The sequence below is a fragment of the Peromyscus californicus genome, unplaced genomic scaffold, assembly GCF_007827085.1.
Source record: "Peromyscus californicus insignis strain IS unplaced genomic scaffold, ASM782708v3 Scaffold_6__1_contigs__length_162567912, whole genome shotgun sequence".
NCBI classification, from domain to species: domain Eukaryota; kingdom Metazoa; phylum Chordata; class Mammalia; order Rodentia; family Cricetidae; genus Peromyscus; species Peromyscus californicus.
The window spans coordinates 76,912,223-76,935,641 of NW_026294584.1; the positions used below are offsets into that span (position 1 = coordinate 76,912,223).

Genomic DNA, 23,419 nt, shown 5'->3' on the forward strand with positions numbered 1-23,419 from the left:
CAGTCTCTTTGTGCACTTCACACCATCTTATTCTGGAACTGGGAGCTGATACTCACTGTGTTGGTTCTATATTTTTTTTATTTTTATTTTTGTGTATGAACAAACCACATGCATGCAATGTCCAGGGATGCAAGACGAAGGTGTTATTAATGATGTGAATCTCCATGTGCATTTTGGAAAGCAGTCCCTGGTCCTCTGAAAGAAGAGCCAGTGCTCTTAACCCCCCCAAGCAATTTCTCCATTCCACTATGTTACTTGCTTAAACTATTTTCCTCCTGTGTGTTAATGCTATAATGTTTTCTTACTTTTTACACAACAAATTAGATTTATCATTTTAATTAGTTTTAAATTATGAAATAATTTTCCTCTTCAAATGTTTACTTAAATTATTAATGGAGATTACATGATTAAAATTATAAGGGTGAAATTACTCAAATGGTTAAGAATTTTAACATTTTATTTGAAAATTTATAACTCTCAATTCTGATGATCATAGACTTAGGGAGAATGTTTTTCTTAAAATTAATTTAGAATTGTGATGTATGATCTCTTGAATGATTTTGAAAATATTTTAGGTAACTCATTAAAACCTGAGAGTTAAAACATGTCTTAAGTGCTCGCTTCGGCAGCACATATACTAAAATTGGAACGATACAGAGAAGATTAGCATGGCCCCTGCGCAAGGATGACACGCAAATTCGTGAAGCGTTTACGTCAAGGCAGAAACATATACAACAAAATGAATAGCAATACAGCATCACCAGGCCCTAGCCCTCCTCCAACACCTAGACCTGAACATCAGAAATTAGAAGAAGCAGAAGAAAACAGCCTTATGAATGACATCATGAAGAAGCTAGAGGCTTGCGTAGAGGAAAAGACAAAAAAATGTGAAGAACGCTGTAAACAACTAGAGGAAAGGGCAAACAAATTAGAAGAAATCAATAAAGTCCTGGAAGAAAACAATAAAATACTGAGAGAAAATCAAGAAAAATCAATGAAACAAATGAAGGAAACAGTCCAAGACCTGAAAAGGGAAATAGAAAAAATGAAGAAGACACAAACAGAGGGAATGCTGGAAATAGAAAATCTGAGAAAACGATTGGGAACTTCAGATGCAAGTATAATCAACAGAATGAAAGAGATGGAAGAGAGGATCTCTAGCGTTGAAGATACAGTAGAAGAAATACATTCATCAGTCAAAGAAAACACTAAAGCCAACAAAGTCATGAACCAAAATGTCCAAGAAATTTGGGACACCATGAAAAGACCAAACCTAAGAATAATAGGGGTCGAAGAAGGAGAAGAATACCAACTCAAGGGCACAGAAAATATATTCAACAAGATCATAGAAGAAAACTTTCCCAACTTAAAGAAGGAAATGCCTATGAAGATACAAGAAGCTTATAGAACACCAAACAGACTAGACCCCCAAAAAAAAGTCCCCTCGCCACATAATAGTTAAACAACTAAACGTACAGAATAAAGAAAGAATATTAAGAGCAGCAAAGGAAAAAGGCCAAGTGACATATAAAGGCAAACCCATCAGAATAACACCCGATTTCTCAATGGAGACTTTGAAAGCCAGAAGAACCTGGACAGATGTAATGCAGACACTAAGAGACCATGGATGTCAACCTAGACTAATATACCCAGCAAAACTTTCAATCACCATAGATGGAGTGAACAAGACATTCCATGACAAAGCCAGATTTAAACAATACTTATCCACAAACCCAGCCCTACAGAAAGCACTAGAAGGAAAATTCCAATCTAAGGAAGTCAGATACACCCTCGAAAACACAGGCAACAGATAAAGCCACAGCAGTAAACCCCAACGTATAGAAGTACCCACACATCACCACCAAAAAATAACAGGAATGAACAATCACTGGTCATTAATTTCCCTCAATATCAATTGACTTAATTCACCTATAAAAAGACATAGGCTTACAGAATGGATACGAAAGCAGGACCCATCTTTCTGCTGCATACAAGAAACACATCTCAAATTCAAAGATAGACACTACCTAAAAATAAAAGGCTGGGAAAAGACTTTCCAATCAAACGGTCTTAAGAAACAAGCAGGTGTAGCCATCCTGATATCCAGCAAAATAGACTTCAAACTAAAATCAATCAAAAGAGATCAAGAAGGGCATTACATACTCATCACAGGAAAGATCCACCAAGATGAAGTCTCAATTCTGAATATTTATGCCCCAAACACAAGGGCACCCACATATGTAAAAGAAACATTACTAAAGCTTAAATCACATATAAAACCCCACACATTAATAGTGGGAGACCTCAACACCCCACTTTCACCACTGGACAGATCTCCCAAATTGAAACTTAACAGAGAAATAAAGGACTTAACTGATGTCATGACTCAAATGGACTTAATCGATATCTACAGAACATTCCATCCTAACAAAAAAGAATATACCTTCTTCTCAGCACCCCATGGAACCTTCTCTAAAATTGACCACATACTTGGCCACAAAACAAATCTAAACAGATACAAAACAATTGGAATAACCTCCTGTGTTCTATCAGACCACCATGGTCTAAAGTTGGATTTCAACAACAACAAAAACTACAGAAAACCTGCAATCTCATGGAAACTGAATAATACCCAACTGAATCACCAGTGGGTTAAGGAAGAAATAAAGAAAGAAATTAAAGACTTCCTAGAGATCAATGAAAATGAAGACACCACATATCCAAATTTATGGGACACTATGAAAGCAGTACTAAGAGGGAAATTCATAGCACTAAATGCCCACATAAATAAGTTGGAGAAATCTCACACTAGAGACTTAACAGCATACCTGAAAGCTCTAGAACAAGAAGAAGCACAGTCTCCCAGGAAAAATAGACGCCAGGAAATTATCAAAGTGAGAGCTGAAATCAATAAAATAGAAACAAAGAGAACAATACAAAAAATTAATGAAACAAAGAGTTGGTTCTTTGAGAAAATCAACAAGATAGACAAGCCCTTATCCAAACTAACCAAAAGACAGAGAGAGAGCATCCAAATCAACAAAATCAGAAATGAAAAGGGGGACATAACAACAGACATTGAGGAAATCCAGAGAATCATCAGGTCATACTTCAAAAACCTCTATTCGACAAAACTGGAAAACCTAAAAGAAATGGATGACTTTCTGGATAGGTACCACATACCTAAGTTAAATCAAGACCAGATAAACTATTTAAATAGTCCAATAACCCCTAATGAAATAGAAACAGTCATTAAAAGTCTCCCAACCAAAAAAAGCCCAGGACCAGATGGTTTCAGCGCAGAATTCTACCAGATCTTCAAAGAAGAGTTAATACCAATACTCTCTAAATTGTTCCACACAATAGAAACAGAAGGAACATTACCAAACTCCTTCTACGAGGCTACAATTACCCTAATTCCTAAACCAAACAAGGATACAACAAAGAAAGAGAACTACAGACCGATCTCCGTCATGAACATTGATGCAAAAATACTCAATAAAATACTGGCAAACAGACTCCAAGAACACATCAAAACAATTATCCACCATGATCAAGTAGGATTCATTCCAGGGATGCAAGGGTGGTTCAACATACGAAAGTCCGTCAATGTAATACACCATATAAACAAACTCAAAGAAAAAAACCACATGATCATCTCACTGGATGCAGAAAAGGCATTTGACAAAATCCAACACCCCTTCATGATAAAGGTATTGGAGCGATCAGGAATACAGGGAACATACCTAAACATAATAAAGGCAATTTACAGCAAGCCAACAGCCAACATCAAATTAAATGGAGAGAAATTCAAAGCAATTCCACTAAAATCAGGAACGAGGCAAGGCTGTCCACTCTCCCCATACTTATTCAATATAGTACTTGAAGTTCTAGCCAGAGCAATAAGACAACATAAGGAGATTAAGGGGATACAAATTGGAAAGGAAGAAGTCAAGCTTTCCCTATTTGCAGATGACATGATAGTATACTTGAGCGACCCCAAAGATTCCACCAAGGAACTGATACAGCTTATAAATGCCTTCAGCAACATAGCAGGATACAAGATCAACTCAAAAAAATCAGTAGCCCTCCTATATACAATGGACAAAGAAGCGGAGAAGAAAATCAGAGATACATCACCCTTTACTATAGCCACAAATGACATAAAATACCTTGGGGTAACACTAACCAAGCAAGTGAAGGACCTATATGACAAGAACTTTAAGTCCCTGAAAAAAGAAATTGAAGAAGATGTCAGAAAATGGAAAGATCTCCCATGCTCATGGATAGGCAGGACTAACATAGTAAAAATGGCAATCTTACCAAAAGCAATCTACAGATTCAATGCAATCCCCATCAAAATACCAACACAATTCTTCACAGACCTGGAAAAAATAATACTCAACTTCATATGGAAAAACAAAAAACCCAGGATAGCCAAAGGAATCCTGTACAATAACACAACTTCTGGAGGCATCACGATCCCTGACTTCAAGCTCTACTATAGAGCTACAGTAATAAAAACAGCTTGGTACTGGCATAAAAACCGACATGTGGACCAATGGAATTGAATTGAAGACCCTGACATTAATCCGCACACCTATGAACATATGATTTTTGACAAAGAAGCCAAAAGTGCACAATGGAAAAAAGAAAGCATCTTCAACAAATGGTGCTGGCAAAACTGGATATCAACATGTAGAAGGCTGCAAATAGATCCATATCTATCACCGTGCACAAAACTTAAGTCCAAGTGGATTAAGGACCTCAACATAAATCCAGCTACTCTGAACCTGCTAGAAGAGAAAGTAGGAAGTAGTCTTGAACGCATTGGCATAGGAGACTACTTCCTAAATAGAACACCAGTAGCACAGACTCTGAGACAAACAATCAATCAATGGGACCTCTTGAAACTGAGAAGCTTTTGTAGAGCAAAGGATACGGTCAACAAGGCAAAGCGACAGCCTACAGAATGGGAAAAGATCTTCACCAACCCCACATCTGACAGAGGACTGATATCCAGAATATATAAGGAATTCAAGAAATTAGACATCAAAATGCCCAACAGTCCAATTAAGAAATGGGCTATAGAACTAAACAGAGAATTCTCAACAGAGGAAACTCAAATGGCCGAAAGACATTTAAGGAACTGCTCAACATCCCTAATCATCAGGGAAATGCAATTCAAAACAACTCTGAGATACCACCTTACGCCTGTCAGAATGGCTAAGATCAAAAACACTGAAGACACCTTATGCTGGAGAGGATGTGGAGCTAGGGGAACTCTCCTCCACTGCTGGTGGGAATGCAAGCTTGTACAACCACTTTGGAAATCAATATGGCGCTTTCTTAGAAAATTGGGAATCAATCTCCCCCAAGATCCAGCTATACCACTCTTGGGCATATACCCAAGAAATGCTCAACCACACCATAAGAGCACTTGTTCAGTTATGTTCATATCAGCATTGTTTGTAATAGCCAGAACATGGAAACAACCCAGATGCCCTTCAACTGAAGAATGGATAAACAAAATGTGGTACATATACACAATGGAATACTACTCAGCAGAGAAAAACAATGGCATCATGAGGTTTGCAGACAAATGGATGGATCTAGAAAAAATCATCCTGAGTGAGGTAACCCAGACTCAGAAAGACAAACATGGTATGTACTCACTCATAGCAGGATACTAGACATGAAACAAGGATGACTTGTCTGCTACTCACATCACCAGGGAGGCTACCTGGAAAACAGGACCCCAAGAAAGACACAGGGATCACCCAATGACAGAGAAATGGAATGAGATCTACATGAACAGCCTGGACATGAGTGGGGGTAATGAAAGGCGAGGGTTGAGGGAAAGAGAGCTTGGGGGAGCGGGAGATCCCAGCTGGATCAACAACAGAGAGGGAGAACAAGGAATAGGAGACCATGGTAAATAAAGACCACATGAGAATAGGAAGAAGCAAAGTGCTAGAGAGGCCCACAGAAATCCACAAAGATACCCACACAACAGACTGCTGGCAATGGTCGAGAGACAGCCCGAACTGACCTACTCTGGTGATGGGATGGCCAAACACCCTAATTGTTGTGCTAGAAACCTCATCCAACTACTGAGGGATCTGGATGCAGAAATCCATGACTAGGCCCCGGGTGGATCTCTGGGAGTCCAATTAGCGAGAATGAGGAGGGTTTATATGAGCGAGAATTGTTGAGACCAAGGTTGGATAAAGCACAGGGACAAATAGCCAAATGAATGGAAACACATGAACTATGAACCAATGGCTGAGGGGTCCCCACTGGATCAGGCCCTCCGAATGGGTGAGACAGTTGATTGGCTTGATCTGTTTGGGAGGCATCCAGGCAGTGGGACCAGATCTTGTGCTCATTGCATGAGTTGGCTGTTTGAAACCTGGGGCCTATGCAGGATTGTTTGGCTCGGCCTGGGAGGAGGGGACTAGACCTACCTGGACTGAGTCTACCAGGTTGACCTCAGTCTGTGGGGAAGGCTTTGCCCTGGAGGAGATGGGAATGGGGGGGGGGGTTGGGGGGAAGGTGAGGGGGACGGGAGGGGGGAGAACAAGGGAATCCGTGGCTGATATGTAGAACTGAATTGTATTGCAAAATAAATTAATAAAAAAAAAAAAAAAAAAAAAAAAAACATGTCTTAAGAGCAGTATGGTGTGGTGGTTTGAAAGAAAACAGCCCCCAAAAGGAGTGGCAATATTAGGAGGTATGGCTTTGTTGGAATCTGTGTGGCCTTATTGGAGGAAGTGTGTCACTGTGGAAGTGGGCTTTGAGGTCTCATATGTGCTCAAGCTACCCTCAGTGAGACAGACTACTTCTTGTTGCCTGTGGGTCAAGATGTAGAACTCTTAGCTCCATCTCTAGCACCATGTCTGCCTGCTCTCCAAGTCACAACTTGACGATAATGGACTAAACCTCTGAAAATGTAAGCCATTCCAATTAAATGTTCTTCCTTTATAAGAGTTTCTGTGGTCATTGTGTCTCTTCACAACAGTAGAAACTTTAACTAACATAGGTGTCTTTGGTCTTTTCATTAAAGATGCATTTGATTGATTGCTGATCAGTTCTTTTGTGGTTATGGATCTATAAAATGGTATTAGATTATTCTATGGATGATAATGAGATTATATTGCCTAAAACCTATATTCTTTGGGCTGAAATAATGTCTCCATTATCTGAGTGTTCAAGGAATAATTAACCCTAAGTTTACTGGTCATTGAATCCTAAGATTATGACATAAAAGATATACAAATAGAATTTCTCATCTGAAAATAGACAATCCTAATAAACAGTCCCTTGGGGTTTACATGTCCATGGAGATAATTATTGAAGGATAGAATTTGAGTTAGTGGCTGAAATCAAGTCCAAATGAAACATTCTAAGCCCTTCTTATAAACAACTCTTTACCGAGGGTTTTATAAGATCATTGCCATCATAATTGGAAGCTCTAATATATTTATTCATAAACAAATCTTTCTTTGGGCCATTGTCACTGAACTTAACTTCTGTCTCTGCATTGGTGTTTATGAGTTCATATTTTCTGAGTTCTGTGGAGTGGATGAGGGCCTCCTACTCCCATCTCAGTGATCACCAAGCTACATATAACCCCACCTTTTCCCTAGGAGACAGGTATCAATGATGAGAGATCCTTCTCTATTCTTCTCTCACTTCAGAATATTTTATGACAATAATGCTAAAAAAAAAAAAAAACCTACTCAGTGTTTTAATCCATCAAATTCAGTATAGAGCTTTCCCACTGAGGAAAATACATTTCTCTGCTTGCCTGGTCATATATGACTGCTATATTTTCATGTTCTTGATCATTTATGAAGAGGCTGCTGTTGTTGAAATAAAATAGCTGTTTAAATTTCATCAGAGTTGTTCATCGCTTTCACTTGGTGTTTAAGTAAGGATGAATGACAGTGAACTGAATCCAGTGTGATTTGCTTTCTAGTTACAGGATCTTGTCTCAATGGCAAAAGTTCAACCAGCAGATGGCACTGTTTATTTCACTGAGCCATAAAAATAACTGTCACTGGATGAAGGCTCTATGATGACAGACAGTTAGGTTATTTGCTAGGCTGGTCACCAGAGTAGACTGGTCCAGACACCCTCTGGACCACAGCCAGCAGACCAAGGTGTGGTCATCCTTGTGGATTCCTGAGAGCCTCCCCAGCACCCTGCCTCTTCCTATTCCCACGATGTCCTCATCTATCATTCTGCCCTCCCATTCTGTCCCTGTTCCAGCTTGACCCTCCCATTTCCCTATGTTCTCATCCCCCACTCCTCGCCCACTGCCACCCCCCCACACCCAGTCCACTCATGTAGATCTCATCCACTTCTCCTTCACAGGGTCATCCATGTGTCCCTCCTAGGGTCTTTTCCTGTTAGCTAGCCTCTCTGGAGCTGTGGGTTGCAGTCTGGCCATCCTTTCCCTCCCATTTAGTATCCACTTATGAGTTAGTACATACTATGTTTGTCCTTCTGAGTCTGGGTTACCTCACTCAAGATGAAATTTTCTAGTTCCATCCATTTGCCTGCAAATTTCATGATATCATTGTTTTTTACCGCTGAGTCCAGTGACAGATGGAGGCAGATACAGAGATCCACGGCCAGGCACCAGGCTGAGCTCTGGGAATTCAATTGATGAGAGAGAGGAGAGATACTACAGGTGAGGGACGTCGAGATCATGATGGGAGGACGTGAAGAGATGACTGGCCACAGTAGTGGAAACCCATGAACTGTGGACTGGTGGCTGTGGAGCCCCCATGGGACTGGACTAGGCCCTCTGGACACGGAAGACAGTTTTTTGGCACAAACTGTTTGGGGGGCACCCAGGAAGGGGGATTGGGATCTGTCCTTGGTGCGTGGGCAGGCTTCTGGGAATCCGGTGCCTGTGGTGTGACACTTTCCACAGCCTAGGTGCAGTTAGAAGGGTCTTGGACCTTCCTAGGCTCAGTGTGCTGGTTTCTGCTGACTCCCCATGGGAGACCTCGATTTGGGGGATGTGGGAATGCAGGGTGGCTTGGGAAAGAGGGCTGGGGGGTGGGAGGAGGGAGGAGGGGGTTCTGTGGATAGCATGTGGAGTGAGTAGAAAATTTCTTAATAAAGAAAAAAATAAATTTACACATAATAAAAATTTTAGTCATTTATTAATTTTTCCCTAGCATTCAGATGACCAACTTAGGCCACACATGCTTAAAGTTCTTATTCAGCTGAGTGTGCCAGGCCCTTTTGACTCACCATGGGAGGCCTTGACTTGGGGGAGGTAGGAATGGGGTTGGGTTGTGGGGGATCTGGGGGGGAAGCAGGGGTATCTGTGGTTGGTATGTAAAGTGAATAGAAAATTTCTTAATAATAAAAAAAAGCGACTGACATAGAGCTTTCATCCAACACCTGATGGAAGCAGATGCAGAGATCCACAACCAAGCACCAGGCCGAGCTTCTGGAGTCCAGTCGAAGAGAGGGGGAGGGGCTATATGAGCATATGAGCAAGGGGGGTCAAGGTCACAATGAGGAAATCTACAGAGACAACTGAACCAAGCCCATAGGAACTCACGAACTTTAGATCAACAGCTGTGGAACCTGCTTGGGACCAAACCAGACAGTTGTGTAGCTGGATCTGTTTGAGTGGTCCCTGGTAATGGATCCGGATCTATCCCTGGTGCATGGGCTGACTTTCTGGATCCCATTACCTATGATTGGATACCTTGTTTACCCCTGATAAAGCTAGGGGGCTTGGTCCTGCCTCAACTAAATGTACCAGGCTTAGCTGTCCCACCATGGGAGAACTTACCCTGTTAGAGGAGGGAATGAGGGGGGAGGAAGGCAGGAGAGGGAGTGGGAGGAGGGATGGGGGCATCTGTTGTTGGTATGTAAAATGAATTTTAAAAAGAAATAGGAAAAAAATAAGCAACTGAACTTTGAAGGTGAAAATGGATAGTTCTGTCAAGTCCTGTTGTTTCTCCTCCAACTGACTTGTGTTCACTTCCACAAAAGAAATAAAAAATAGATTTGCTCATCTGAAAATGGATAAGTGGTCTTGCTTCTGGAGCTTAAAGTTTTTAAAGTAATGGCATGAAGTAAGACATAATACTTCTAAAGAGATTAATTGAAGGGCTTTGTTATTAGCCTTGATAACATAAAGTTACATGTGTGTGTTTAGTAACATACAAATCTGTATTTTTAGATAATATTCAGCCACAATCCTGTAAGTTAAAATGTGTTTCCTCAATATTTGACTGAGATAAAAGTGGCAAATGTGCACTCTGAGAATATTTCTTCTCCCAGCACACAAAGTCAGATTAAACCTGGAAGGTAAAAAAAAATCACAAAGTTGTCACTTTTGGAAGGGTGACAAGGATCACTGTGGACAAGAGTTAGAAGCGAAGCACAGTGCGATCAATGCAGAACCTCCTGGCTATTCAGGTTTTGAAGCCACAGGCAAGACTACACTGCAAGAAAATGTTGATCCTAAGAGATAGGGGACAGATCCCCCAAAGACTTTCATAGAACCAGAAGGACACTCAAAAACATTGTGTTTGCTCCTGCAACAGTGGCTTGGGGCACAGGACATAGAAGAAGCATTTTTCTTGAGACCTGAGCCAAGATGCCTCTTAGTCTAAGACATACGTTCTAGTTTCACTCTGGTGCTATGATAAATACTCTGACCAAAAGCAACTTAAGGTAAGAAAGTATGTTTCAGCTCACAGGTTACAGTTCATCATTGAGGAAAATCATGACAGGAACTTGAAGCAGAAGCCATGGAGGAACACTGCTTGCTGACCTGCACAGGCTCATGCTCAGCTAGCGTTCTTATATAATCCAGGACTACCTGCCCAGGTTAGAGTGCTGCCCACTCACTATAGTTTCTTGGTCAGGGGTGAGGCTCATGTACTTCTTTCCCTTAAGTGCTAGAATGTTGGTTGGCTTTTGATCTTACACAGGTCTTATACAGGCAATCACAGCTGCTCAGTGCCCTAACATTCTCCACTGAATCAAAGTCAAGACTTGATTTTACTGAATTGGGGTCTTGAAAAGATTAAAGGAACTCCTTAGACTGTTGCTGATGACAATGTGAAACTGATTTTATCTTTATCACTACCAAGGGCACCAGTAGTAAGAAAGCAATAAAAGAGTTGCAGAGAGTCACAAAGAATTAATGGTTCTGACACTCTCCCTTAAACCTGTGAGGAAGCCAAGAGTTTCAAAGAACAAGCAAATGCTAAGAGCCTTGACAACCAAATCTCAGAGTTGTAACACTAAGAAGTACGTGAGGAATTCCAGAGAGCTACTGATGGTAGAATCTGAGATTAAGAAATATGGCAGAAGTATTAAGAAGACAAAAGTCAATAGGGAAGTTGAGACTATGGAAAAATGAAGGCTGTGAAGATCTAATGGCAGGCATCTAGAGTAACAGGACTGGCCACAATGGTTGCTGGGAAACTGTGAGAGCTGCCAAGAGATAAGGAGCCAAGATTCCTGACCCTGAAAGCTCAAGAGTTCCAACTCTAGCCACTGGGGTTTGCACTCTCAGCTCAGTGCAATAAGTTTCTAGATTTTACAATTGGGAGCAATAAGTCTCTGCTCTCTCAGAACTTGAAGCTAATTTTTTCTGGGTTTGTCCCAGTTAGTGATCTCATGAAATCCATGGCCACCAGCATTAAGGGAGCTACCCCTTTGCCTGTCTGTGACTTTCATTTCAAAAGACCAGAGAACACCCTTACCTGATCCTCATGATAGCTTGAGAGTTTGTTAGTATCATTCACTGGAGCTCAATAGCTCAAAGACATTTGCATTGTCCTGGTTGTCAGCTGGACACATTACAGTTTAGGAATTAAGAGAAGAGAAGGAGGTTAAAGAGGGGGGCACTGAGCCAGTGTCTTTCAGGAAAGAGATGTTTTAATGCTGCTGGCAACAGTGGTGTAATAGGATCTAAGGTAGACTTTCAGGCCATGAAACAAAGCAAAGTGTCTTTTATTAAAGGTTTTAGAATGAAGGGGAAATTTTGTCCCGTGGGATAGCAGGACTGATTAACATATGAGACCTTCTCTGTGTGTCAGAGAGTGTGGGGCATACATGACTTTTACTCCACAATGAGAGTAACTCTTTTTTTTTCTGGGATGGGGAGTGGTACCTGGCTAATGTAAGATATATTTTAAGTGATAATAGTCAAGTCCTTTCCAATCCCTATGCAGTAAGGAGATGGGTGTAATTTTGCTCTGCTAGTAACCCTCTCTGCTTGGAACCTCATTACATGTAACTTGGAAGTCCTGGGTTATCTACAATTTTGAGAGGAAGGGGAGATAGGATTTTCCAGCTTGGTTTTTTGTTGCAGTGATAAAATACTCTGACCAAAAAACAACTTTGGAAGGAAAGGATTTATTTAGCTTATACTTTCAGGTAACTATCCATCACTTAGGGAAATCATGGCAGAAACTCAAAGCAGGACACTGGAGCACAAACCATGGAGGAACAGTGCTTAATGACTGTCTCCCAGGCTCATGCTCAGATAGCTTTCTTATACAGCCTAGATCCACCTGTCTGGGAATCATGGCCCTCTGTGGGATGGATCGTCTCACAGAAGCCATCAAGAAAAAGACTCTCTCACAAGCATAGTCACAGGCCATTATGATCTGGATAATTCCCCATTTGAGACTCCCTCAGATTACTCTGGACTATGTCAAGTTGACAGCTAAATATGACTAGAGTAGGAGCCTAGGGATTTATAGGAGAGGAGTGTAACCTCTATCTTTGATTGCTTCTTACTGAAATGGGCCATTATTGCATTAGAAGTTTCCTGATTCAGTAAGTAGTCAAGATGTGGTATTTATACATCAGGGATAATTGGTCCTCTTTCTGTGAAACCTCTTGAATTCTGGAAGAAATGAGTTCTGTAAGTTTATTGAGAAGAGGAGTCCTGAGACTGAATAGAATGGCTAATAACTGAACAGGCACCACTACAAGAGTGGACATCCACAAGACCAAGGTTTTTATTATATCAGCTTCCCAAAGGATATAAAAGCCATTTATGAAGTCAGCTAAAAGCTACCAAGGAAGGCCTCTGAGACAGTTTTAATAGGGCTGTCATGGATGGTCTTGAGGTTAATCTTGAATGAATCAGTAACTTTATAATTCCTACCATAAAAAGAGATCCCCAGGGATCAACAGTCGAATGCCCTGCCTGTTGACCAGAACACTTTTTCCTTCAGATACAGAAGGAAACTTGTTAGGTGTGACCCAGATTAAATGTGTGAACAATGGTCTAAGACAGATAAAGAAATCTCCATCTATGACTAGTTTGGAAATGGACATACCTAGGTAATGCCTGGAGTCTTTTTCAGGGACAATAGCCATTGAGTGGCAGAGGATAAGACACATTCTGTCTTTCCACATACCTTGAAATTATCCAAAGTAAACTTTCTAAATGGTTCTGGTTGACATAGCTCCCCTCCAAGTGGAGAAAATTAGCCATCAAAGTGGGTGAGATTTAAAAGATAAGCACTTTGAGTTCCTAGGTTATAAGGAAGAAGGGATACTTTCAGTAGTTGCTTGAATTATCTGTACGAAGTTTCAAAGCAAGTATGTAAAGGAGAGAGTACACCGGGACAGAGAGAGCCTGAATTTTAGAGAGGGCCCTGATACAGAGGGGAGGGAGGAGTAGCAGAAAGTGGAACAGAGTTAAGTGGAAGAGTGGAGATCTGGCTGGCAACTGAGGGCTGCGGAGAAGCCAGTAAGTGCTACTGGAAGTCGAAGGATTACGAGTGCTTGCCAGGAAAGCTTAAGGATCTGAGTTCTGACTCCAGCATTTATGTGAAAAGTCATGCAGGTGGCATGCATGTCTGTGTGGAGAAAAGACTGGAAGATTGTCAGGCTTTGCTGGTAGACAGTCTAGATCCAGGTTCATTAAGAAAGGTGCACGCCTTTAATCCCAGCACTCGGGAGGCAGAGCCAGGCGGATCTCTGTGAGTTCGAGGCCAGCCTGGGCTACCAAGTGAGTTCCAGGACAGGCGCAAAGCTACACAGAGAAACCCTGTCTCGAAAAACCAAAAAAAAAAAAAAAAAAAAGAAACCCCATCTCAAAGAAGTAAGTTCAAGAATAATAACGGACAGCCTATATTATCCTCTGGCTTTTGGCTATGTTGTGCACAGCAATGTGCACCTGCACACACACACCACCACCACCACCACCACCACAACAACAACACACATAGACACACACACAAATATAGCAAAGAAAAGAAAAGTCTGTTGATTGGATTTTGACCTTTTTTTTTTTTTAACAGATCCCTGGTATGAATCAGGGGAGGCCCTCCAAATTGAAGTTGGCCACAAATAATCTTCAAGAAATATGGAAACTCACTTTCCTGGAGAAACTAAAATCCAACTGCCTGTGGATCCCTCACTCAGGAAGTCTGGCCAGGAAGAAAAAGTTCAGGTGCACATACCATCAACCATGTGCCCTATTCCCTCTCATCGTGAAAAGTGGTGGTAGCAGCAAGTGCTGGGCTAGAAGTGAGGGGAGAGAGGAAAAAGGGTGTGGTGGTCATTTTTGGTTGTAAACTTGACTACATCTGGAATTAACTAAAACCCAAATGTCTCGTCATACCTGTGACATTTTTTTCTTAATTAAAGCATTTGAAATGGGAAGACATGCTTTTAATCTGGATGTCTGCAGTGGGAAGATACACATTTAATCCAGCTCTTTTGTGGTAAGATCAACCTTTAATCTGGACCCCATCTTCTGCTGGCACCCTATGTAAAGGACATGATAGAAGGAAGCTTGTTCTCTTTGCCTGCTTGCTTTCCTTGGCAAGTTCATTCCTTCACTGGCATTAGCACCTACTTCTTTGGGATTATAGTACATACTGAAGACCAGCTGAGACATCCAGCCTTGTGGACTGAGCAACTACTGGATTCTTGGGACTTCTGTTAGTTGAAAGACAGCCATTGTTGGACTAGCTGGACCATAGCCTGTAAGCCATTCTAATAATATGTATGTATGTTAGTAATAATTAATAATAGTAATACATGTATGTTGCAGAAAGACCAGCTCTCTGCAGGTCAGAGAAGCTGGAGAGGAAATGTGGAACTGGTGAACTACTGGACAGACAGACACACAGGGACTTTTTCTGAGGGGGCAAAGCTTAATTCTTCATCTTATTTTTCTCTTTGTGCTACTCCTACTATTCTTTCACTGTTCTGTTCTTCTACCCTGTTGTTTTCCTCCTTCTCCTCTTCCTCCTTCTCCTCCTCCTCCTCCTCCTCCTTCTCGGTTGTTCTTCTATCTCTTTCCTCTTGTTTTCCTTTATCTATCCTGATGTTTTCCTTCTACTATTCCTGTATTTCTCTTACCCCTTTTATCCCCCTAATACAATGATTTCTATGAAAGAAAAGACTACCTCACAGCCACCAATGATATATTTTCTAAAAACCCATTAGACTCTTTACTCAGGAAGAAATCACAGTACGGTCACAAGGTAGATGTTTTTCTTAGAAGCCCAAAGGTAGTTAAACATTTTCTTCTGGATTAGTTCTCCCACCATAACATCTTCACCCCAATGCAATGAATTTTATTTCTGGTAACAAAGTTTTAAGCCAGCCAAGTATATTTCATTTTATACTGGCCGGCCACTGTTTGAGGTTTCAGTGTAGCAGATTGCTGCAAAACTTTATTAAACTGGTCTACTCAACCACCTATTTTTCTTTACACACAATAGGGTCATTTAACTTCCTTTCACATTTTTTTCAAGGTGTATACTGAAACATGAAACCAGTGGTTAATTCTGTAAGCTGTATGACCAAGGAACTCAGGCCTGACCTTGGGTGTAGAGACATACTTGTTTTCTTTAATCATCAGCCTATTTTTCCACAGGCAGAATTCATGGGTCTATAATGCATGAAACTTCCTTGTTCTTATTTTCTGTCTTCTGCAAATCTCATATCTAACAAAAGGAAAGATGACTTCTAACCTATTTTTGTCCTTTTTGTATTTCTTATTGGAGAAATTGGCAGAATAACATAAACTGTTTCCCTAATCATCTTCACTAACTGTCTTAGCCACCTGTATCCTTGAGGTTGACTCTGAAAGTTCAATTAAATCATTGAATCAACTATGCATTGTTGTTCTTTTAAAAATCATCTTCATTATGGTCTGCAAGCAAATTGCCCAATGAGGAGTGGGATGTTGCCATGAAACAATCACTCTATGCTAGATACAATGGGATCTTTTCATTTGGTAGTCACACCATGCTAAATACAGCAGGGACATGGCAGCAAACAGCAGGAAGCACAGCAGAAGCAAGGGGAATTCTGGAAACAATTTTTCCAGGGCTTTGACTCTCCAGGATGCACCCAAGGTAGCGTTGCTATCCACTGGGCTGTATTCCATAAACTCCATCGCTGACTGCAGCTCCTCTGATAAGGCCACTGACAGTACATGTTCTGTAAGATCTGTTCTTCTAGAGAATCTTCTAATACAAAGGGAGTCCCTACAGAGTGACAACATGAAGGAGGCTCCCAGAGGAATAAAAGTAGTCCTTTACTCTCATGGAGCAGCTGAAATGGTCATCGTTAGCCTTTAGGGCCATGCTGTTTGCCACCAGGAGCAGAAGAATGAAGATGGCCCAGAGATGCAAGAGAGCCAAAGAAGTGACAGGAAAGTGTGTGGGGTCAGGCCACTAGGCATTGTGCCCTATGAAGTTCCCTAAGTCTTTAAGAATTTCTAAGTCAGAGTAGCACTTTCAGAATATTGGCTGTCTTCATCCATTTTACACTGTGGCCATGCAGTACTGTAAGAGAAATTGTAAAATATCACTGTTGGGGAGAAGGCAGCCAGGCAGGGAAAGATTAAGTGGCACATGTTAGGGAGTCTGGTATGTCAAACAAGTCCAGAAAAGGGATTAAAGGAAACAAATTTGTGGTTGTCTCCAAGAAGTGGAAGGTAAATCTCAATCTCTGAAGGCACCATGTGCTTCAGACACATGACTCAGAGGTTCCTGAACTGAAACTGACCTGAATGTCTCCTCCCTGGGGACTAGCTTTCATGGTAACATAAGGTGCCATGTAAGCTTTCAAGGGAGAGAAGCCAACAAAAATCCTACCTAACTATAATGCCTATGAACCACCATAAGGGCCAGCATGACTAGTGAAGTTGCAGATCTTGGAGGAGAACCTATAACCACCACTTAACTAAACCAGCACAATCCCTAACTACATTCTAATTATTTGTTCTTATACCCACACAGAAGTGTGGTCCTCACTCCTGATCAAGGAAACTTCTCTTTGCAATAGACAGAAGACTTTACAGAAAACCATGCCAATCAAAAATGAGAGTTGAGAGGAATGATCCTGATGGAAACATCTACAAAATTCCCACACCTAAGGCTCAAGAAACATTGAGGAAGAGAAGGAAGAAAGACTGAAAAATCTTAAAAGCCAGAAAATCAGGGAGTTTGCTATGAGAATCTTTTGTCTAGGAATGTCAGAAGCTCCACCCATAAGGTCATACTGACATGACTTCCCAAACATGAACTGAACAAGGACAATACACATGCCAAAGTGGACAGGGAAAGACCATGTGGCCTCAAACCTACACTGAGAACTACAGGCAAACTGAGGCATGCTGAGGATGAAAGAAATAGTCTTTCCATGGAAGAGCACACTGATTGGTATCTAATACCAAATGGCCAACCCTGGAAGTATGTATACAATTAAGATCATACAGACTGAGCAGGTTATATTTAGGAACATATGTACATATATATATATATATATATATATATATATATATATATATGTGTGTGTGTGTGTGTGTGTGTGTGTGTGTGTGTGTGTGTGTGTGTGTGTATATACACATTATATATGTATAATGTGTATATATATATATATGTGTGTATATATGTGTGTGTGTGTGTTCATATAACAACAATGAAAAAGAGGCCATGGATTTGAAAGAGAAAGAAGGGATATATGAAAGGGCTTTAAGGGAGGATAAAGAAGTGGAAGATGAAGTAATTATAGCTAATCTCAAATATAAAGGAAAAAGGAAAGTAAAAAGCTTAAAGGGTACTGTGGATGGAACTGCCTTCCCCTTCCAGTCCATAATCAGATTCAAGTCCACTTCTCGTGTCTCTTTCAGCAAGTTAATTTTAAGGAAAGAGAAAATAACTTAAATTTGAAATACTAAGTGAACAAGGAAAAAAACCAACACATTTGTCTGAGAGATTTAAAGCACCACTTTAGAGAATGTCTAAAGATTAGATAAAAGGGAGGAAGGTAGAGGGGACAAAGGTGTCTCAGATCCATCAGGGAAGGCTGCTTCCTTTTGGTAGAACATGGTTTGTTTAACAAAATATTTCCATTCCTAAAAACTTGATACATGTAAACAATGTGACTTGATCATATCTACCCCTAACTGCCCCTCCCACTCTCCCAAGGCACTTCCAATACGTCCCACTCCCCTTCATTCCATTTCCTTCTTTTTGTTGTAATCACAAAATCCAATTAATGGTGCCTGTTTGTAGCTGGAGTTTTCTCCAGTCCCTCCCAGGCCCACAGCCTCTCAAACCCAAATAAACACAAAGATGCTTATATTAATTAAAACTGTTTGACCTAATGGCTCAGGCTTCTTGCTAGCTAGATCTTACACTTAAATTAACCCATAATTCTTATTTATGTTTAGCCACGTGGCTTGGTACCTTTTCTCAATTCTGCCTTCATATCTTGCTTCCTCTGTGTCTGGCTGGCAACTCCTGACTCAACCTTCCTCTTCCCAGAATTCTCCTCTCTCTTCCCCCCCCCCAATACTTCCTGTCTGGCTACTGGCCATTCAGCACTTTATTTATTAACCAATCAGAGTAATACATTCACAGCATACAGAGCAATATCCATAGCACCTGTTGGAATGTTGCCTGATCTTACTGACTTGTTCTTGTTCAAGTCTTGGGCAGGTATCCATAGCACAAGTTCATGAATGGTGCTAGCATTTGAGAAAACAGCATGCCAAAGTACCCATCCCTCATCCTCTGGCTCTCAGATTATTTGCACCCATCTTCTGCAATGTTCCCTGAACCTTGGGCTGAGGTTGCAGTATGAATAATACAAATACCACTAAAAATAAAGATCCACAGGCTAATCCCAATACAATGATTGTGGTTAACTTCAGTATCCCACTCTCACAAAACACTGTCAAGTGACTGAAGAAATCAAGAAGAAAATTAAAAATAACTCCCAGAACTGAAGGGAAGCCAAACACAACAAAATTAAGATATAGTGAAGGCAGTCCTGAGAATATATTTTATAGATCCAAGTGCCTACATCCAACATTTGTGGAGATTAATGATATCTTTAAAGGCTTTGGGAAACAAGTACAAACCAAACTTCTTGATGGCAGAGACTCAGAATGCTGCAGGTTTGTGGCTCAATTGTGTCCAGCTCTCTTAATGGTCTAGCTTCATGACATAACATGCTTAGAATTCACCCACAGACCCAGTTCTGAGAATATGATTAGATGGTATATGAAACCTAGAGCAGAAGCTTTCTGCTTCCCTGGGACTCACCCACCTGTTGTTACCATCATAGTGTTTTTAAAGTACCTTGGTATTTGACTTTCTTTGCTCTGTAAGTATAAAACCTTCATTAAAATACGGTGTTTGGGAAACACTGAGTCTGTTTTCCTGGGACCTGTATTTAAAAATGTGATGCTGTCCTCTTTATTATTGTTCTGTTGGTGCTTTTGAAGTGAGCTCTTTGTCTCTTTGAGTATTTTTGGCTTGAACTTTATTTTGTCAGGTATTAAAATCACTATGCCTATTTGTTTCTTAATTTTATTTGCTTAGAGTATTTTTCTTGTGCTTTTCAATTCTTTTATAATAAGGTGGTATCTACTTTTAGTGGTGAAGTGTGATTCTGAGAGGCAACAAAATGACAGCTCCTACTTTCTAAGCCAATTTCTGTGTGTGGGTCTTTTTAATGAAGAGTCAAAACCATCAATATGCAGAGTTGATGAAAGATATATGTTGATTCCTGTCATTTTAATGATTTTGTTGTGTTTTTCCTAGACTTTTAAAAATAATTGACCTGATATCGTACATCTTTGTCCCTGTGACATCTTTTTCCTCATACCAAACAAATCCTCTATGTATATTTTGTAGAGCTAATTGAGGGTTCATAACTTCTTTTCATGTATTTTTTTAAAATCATGGATAGTTTATCTTTCTCTTTCAATATTAATGTTTTCTGGGTATAATAGTCTTGTTTGGCTTTTTTTCTTTCAGAAGTTGGAATACACATTTCCAGGACCTTCTGGAATTAACTGTTTCTGTCAAATAATCAGGAGTTACTCTGATGGATGATTTTATCCTTCTCTCTTATAGCTTTCAATATCCTTTCTTTTATCTATATGTTTAGTGTTTAAATTTACTATGTCATGGAGAATTCCTTCTCTGATTGTCCTAGTTAGGATTTCTATTGCTGAACAGACACGTCATTACCATGGCAACACTTATGAAGGAAACATTTAATTGGGGCTGGTTTACAGTTCAGAGGTTTAGTCTAGTACCATCATGGTGGGAAGCATGGTGGCATGCAGGCAGGCATGGTGCTGAAGAGGCAGCTAAGAGTTCTACATCTGGATCCCCAGGCAAAAGGAAAAAAGAGTGAGCCACTAGACCTGACTTGAGCTTCTGAAAGCTCAAAGCCCACTGCCCAGTGACACACTGTCTCTAACAAGGCCCCAACTACTCCAACAAAGCCACACCTCCAATAATGTCATTCCCTATGAGTCTGTGGGGATCATTTTCATTCAGTTTACCACATTGATCCTATCTATTTTGTGTTCTGAAGGCTTCTTGTACCTTGCTAGACATCTCTTTCTCTGGATATAGAGATTTTCATCTGTGATTTTATTGAAAACATCTATAACTTTGGTGTGAGGCTTGTGTGTACCCATAATTAGAAGATTTTGTCTTTTCTTATTGTCTCAGAGATATCCTATGTTCTTTTAAAGAAATATATTATTATGCAGAAGAAAGATGAAAGAGAGTAAAATAAGATTGTGTCCCAAGTCCTCTGTGACTAACTCTGTGGCTGGCTCTGTCCTCTGATGTTCAGGCAAGCTTTATTTCTTAGATTATAAATATATCACCACATATAACAATCAAAGTAAAAGAGTCCACAAAATTTAAAAAGAGCAAGGCAGGGGAAGAATACCATAGGAAGTTTTGGAAGGAGGAAAGGGAAGAGGAAAAATAATGTAATCATAGTATAATTTCAAAAAATATTAAACACAACATATTTTTGACCCACTTATTCTACCCATCTTCCAGACCTGATGCTATGCTTTTCACTGTTCCATTCCATAAATGAGGCTTTCCACTGAGCTTTTAATTTGACCTGAGTTTTCATTTCCAGTTTATTGCCATTTTTTATTGTTCAGTAATTCTATCTCTTTATTGAGTTATATTTTCATATCCTTGATTGACTTTCTCACTTCATTTATCTCTTTGTTTTAATTCTCTTACATAGCATTTAAGTATTCTTTGAGATGTTTGAACATGATTATTTTAAATTCTTTGTCTGCAAGTTCTTCCAAATCATTCTACTGGGAGCCATTACTCTGGGATTAGTAATTTGGGTGTAAGACATGGTATCTTGTGTTGTTTTGTTCTATGCTGAAATTTGTGTCTGGCAGTAGTTTGCTGTTTGGGTTTTTCTTTAATTTTTTATGCAAGCATCCTTCTTTCAGTGAGGGCACTTACAATGTGCAGAAGACTAAGTTGCAGTAGGTTTGAAATAAAATTTTCTCCTAATGAATTAATATTTAGGGTTTGAGACTTACTCCCTAGTCTTCCTCTAAGAGTCAGGTAATGTCTTGGGCCAGCTTGGGTTTCTTGCCTGGGTCTTCAGCTTACACTGGAGCTCTGGGACTTCTAATGCTTGTGTATACTCTTAGCTGGTACTATGTCTTTTTCAAGAAGCCAGGCAGTTCAACTTTCCTCCACAGGTCCATAACTTCCAACACAAAGTGTGTGAACCTCCCCAAATGCCCATGAGCCTTATTCTAGGTGAGATTCAGTTTCTACTTAAGTCCACAGCTTCTGATACAAGGAATTACAGAATTCCCTGCATGTCTGGGCCTTTCTCTGAATCAGCTAGATCCTCTCATCTGGGTCACCATTTTCTCAAGGAGTTGTGGCCATCCCTGTGTTGTGGGCCTTCTCCTGAGTCAGATTCTCTCTGTTGTAGTGAAGCAGCTTCTGATGTTCCTGTGTATTTGTGGGCCTTACCCAGACTCAGCTCTAACCTCTTTTCTGGGTCTGAGATGTGGAATCCTCTGCAGCTGTGGGATTTCACTTGGGTCAATCTATAGTGGCAATTAACAAGGCAGTTCCACATAGTTTATCTGGTAATTAAAAGAGGTTTATTTCAGGGTAACTTACAACCAATAAAGGGTCTGTTACAGGATCCAGGAGAGGTGAGGTGTAGTCCAGCGTGGTACTCTAGAGAACTCTGACTTGGTCTGCAATCCAGCATCCAGGATCCCGAGGACCCAAGAGAGTTGGCACATACACATCTCAGGTCGTAAAGCATCTTGTCTTGGCCATGCCCCAGGGACAGGTCATAGGCAGGTGTGGCAGTTAACTGCTGCCTCACTAGGGGCAGTGCTTCAAGGTCAAAGCTGGAACAGCTACCCACTACATCAACCTGTTCCTCACATTGTTGGCTTCTCTAGGTACTGGGATTACAGGTGTATGTCACCACATTCTGTCCTACATATTTCTTTCTTTAACTTTTGAAAAGAATTTGTTTGCATTTAATAAACCTTTGTAAGGCTTCAAGATATCAGGACACAGGCATCTCCAATACACTTGGGTAAGAAGATTAAATCTTCTCAGCAATTATACTGATGAACTTGGAGTTCATGACTATAGTATGCTTAGGAAACTTTCCTTTTCCTATAATATTCCCTGATCACACCACATGAATGGGAGAGGCAGCTCCGGTCTTTTTCTTGCTGTTATTTTTGGCATTTACTGGCATCTACTCATTAACGTATATCCAAAATGTATCATGGTTGACAGCTTACCCAACACTCTGGTTCTTCTTAAGTTGAGAGGGTTTGAGGTTATGGAGTATATTTCTTCTGAATGAAACATGAAACCTCCCTTTTCCTTCTCAGTGTAGTAGTAATGGCTCCTTGATGTTATGACTTTATACGATCCAAAATAAAAACAAAATTCAGAAATCTGAATTGATCTGTCAGAGTCTTAAATTATTTATAGTTTCTGACCACTGTGGCTATGTGAATAGTTTATATTACAATGCTCAAATATTATTTAAGAAGGTACACTTTTACTGAGATCACATTAAAACATCATTATGTACTTTCTTC

General features: G+C 40.3%; 1 non-coding gene across 1 annotated transcript; it reads left to right on the forward strand.

The window, feature by feature from the left end:
- Positions 1-613: 613 nt before the first annotated feature.
- Positions 614-720, forward strand: LOC128100266 (U6 spliceosomal RNA). The gene has a single exon (XR_008214767.1). It is a non-coding gene; the product is annotated as a U6 spliceosomal RNA (small nuclear RNA).
- Positions 721-23,419: the final 22,699 nt, after the last annotated feature.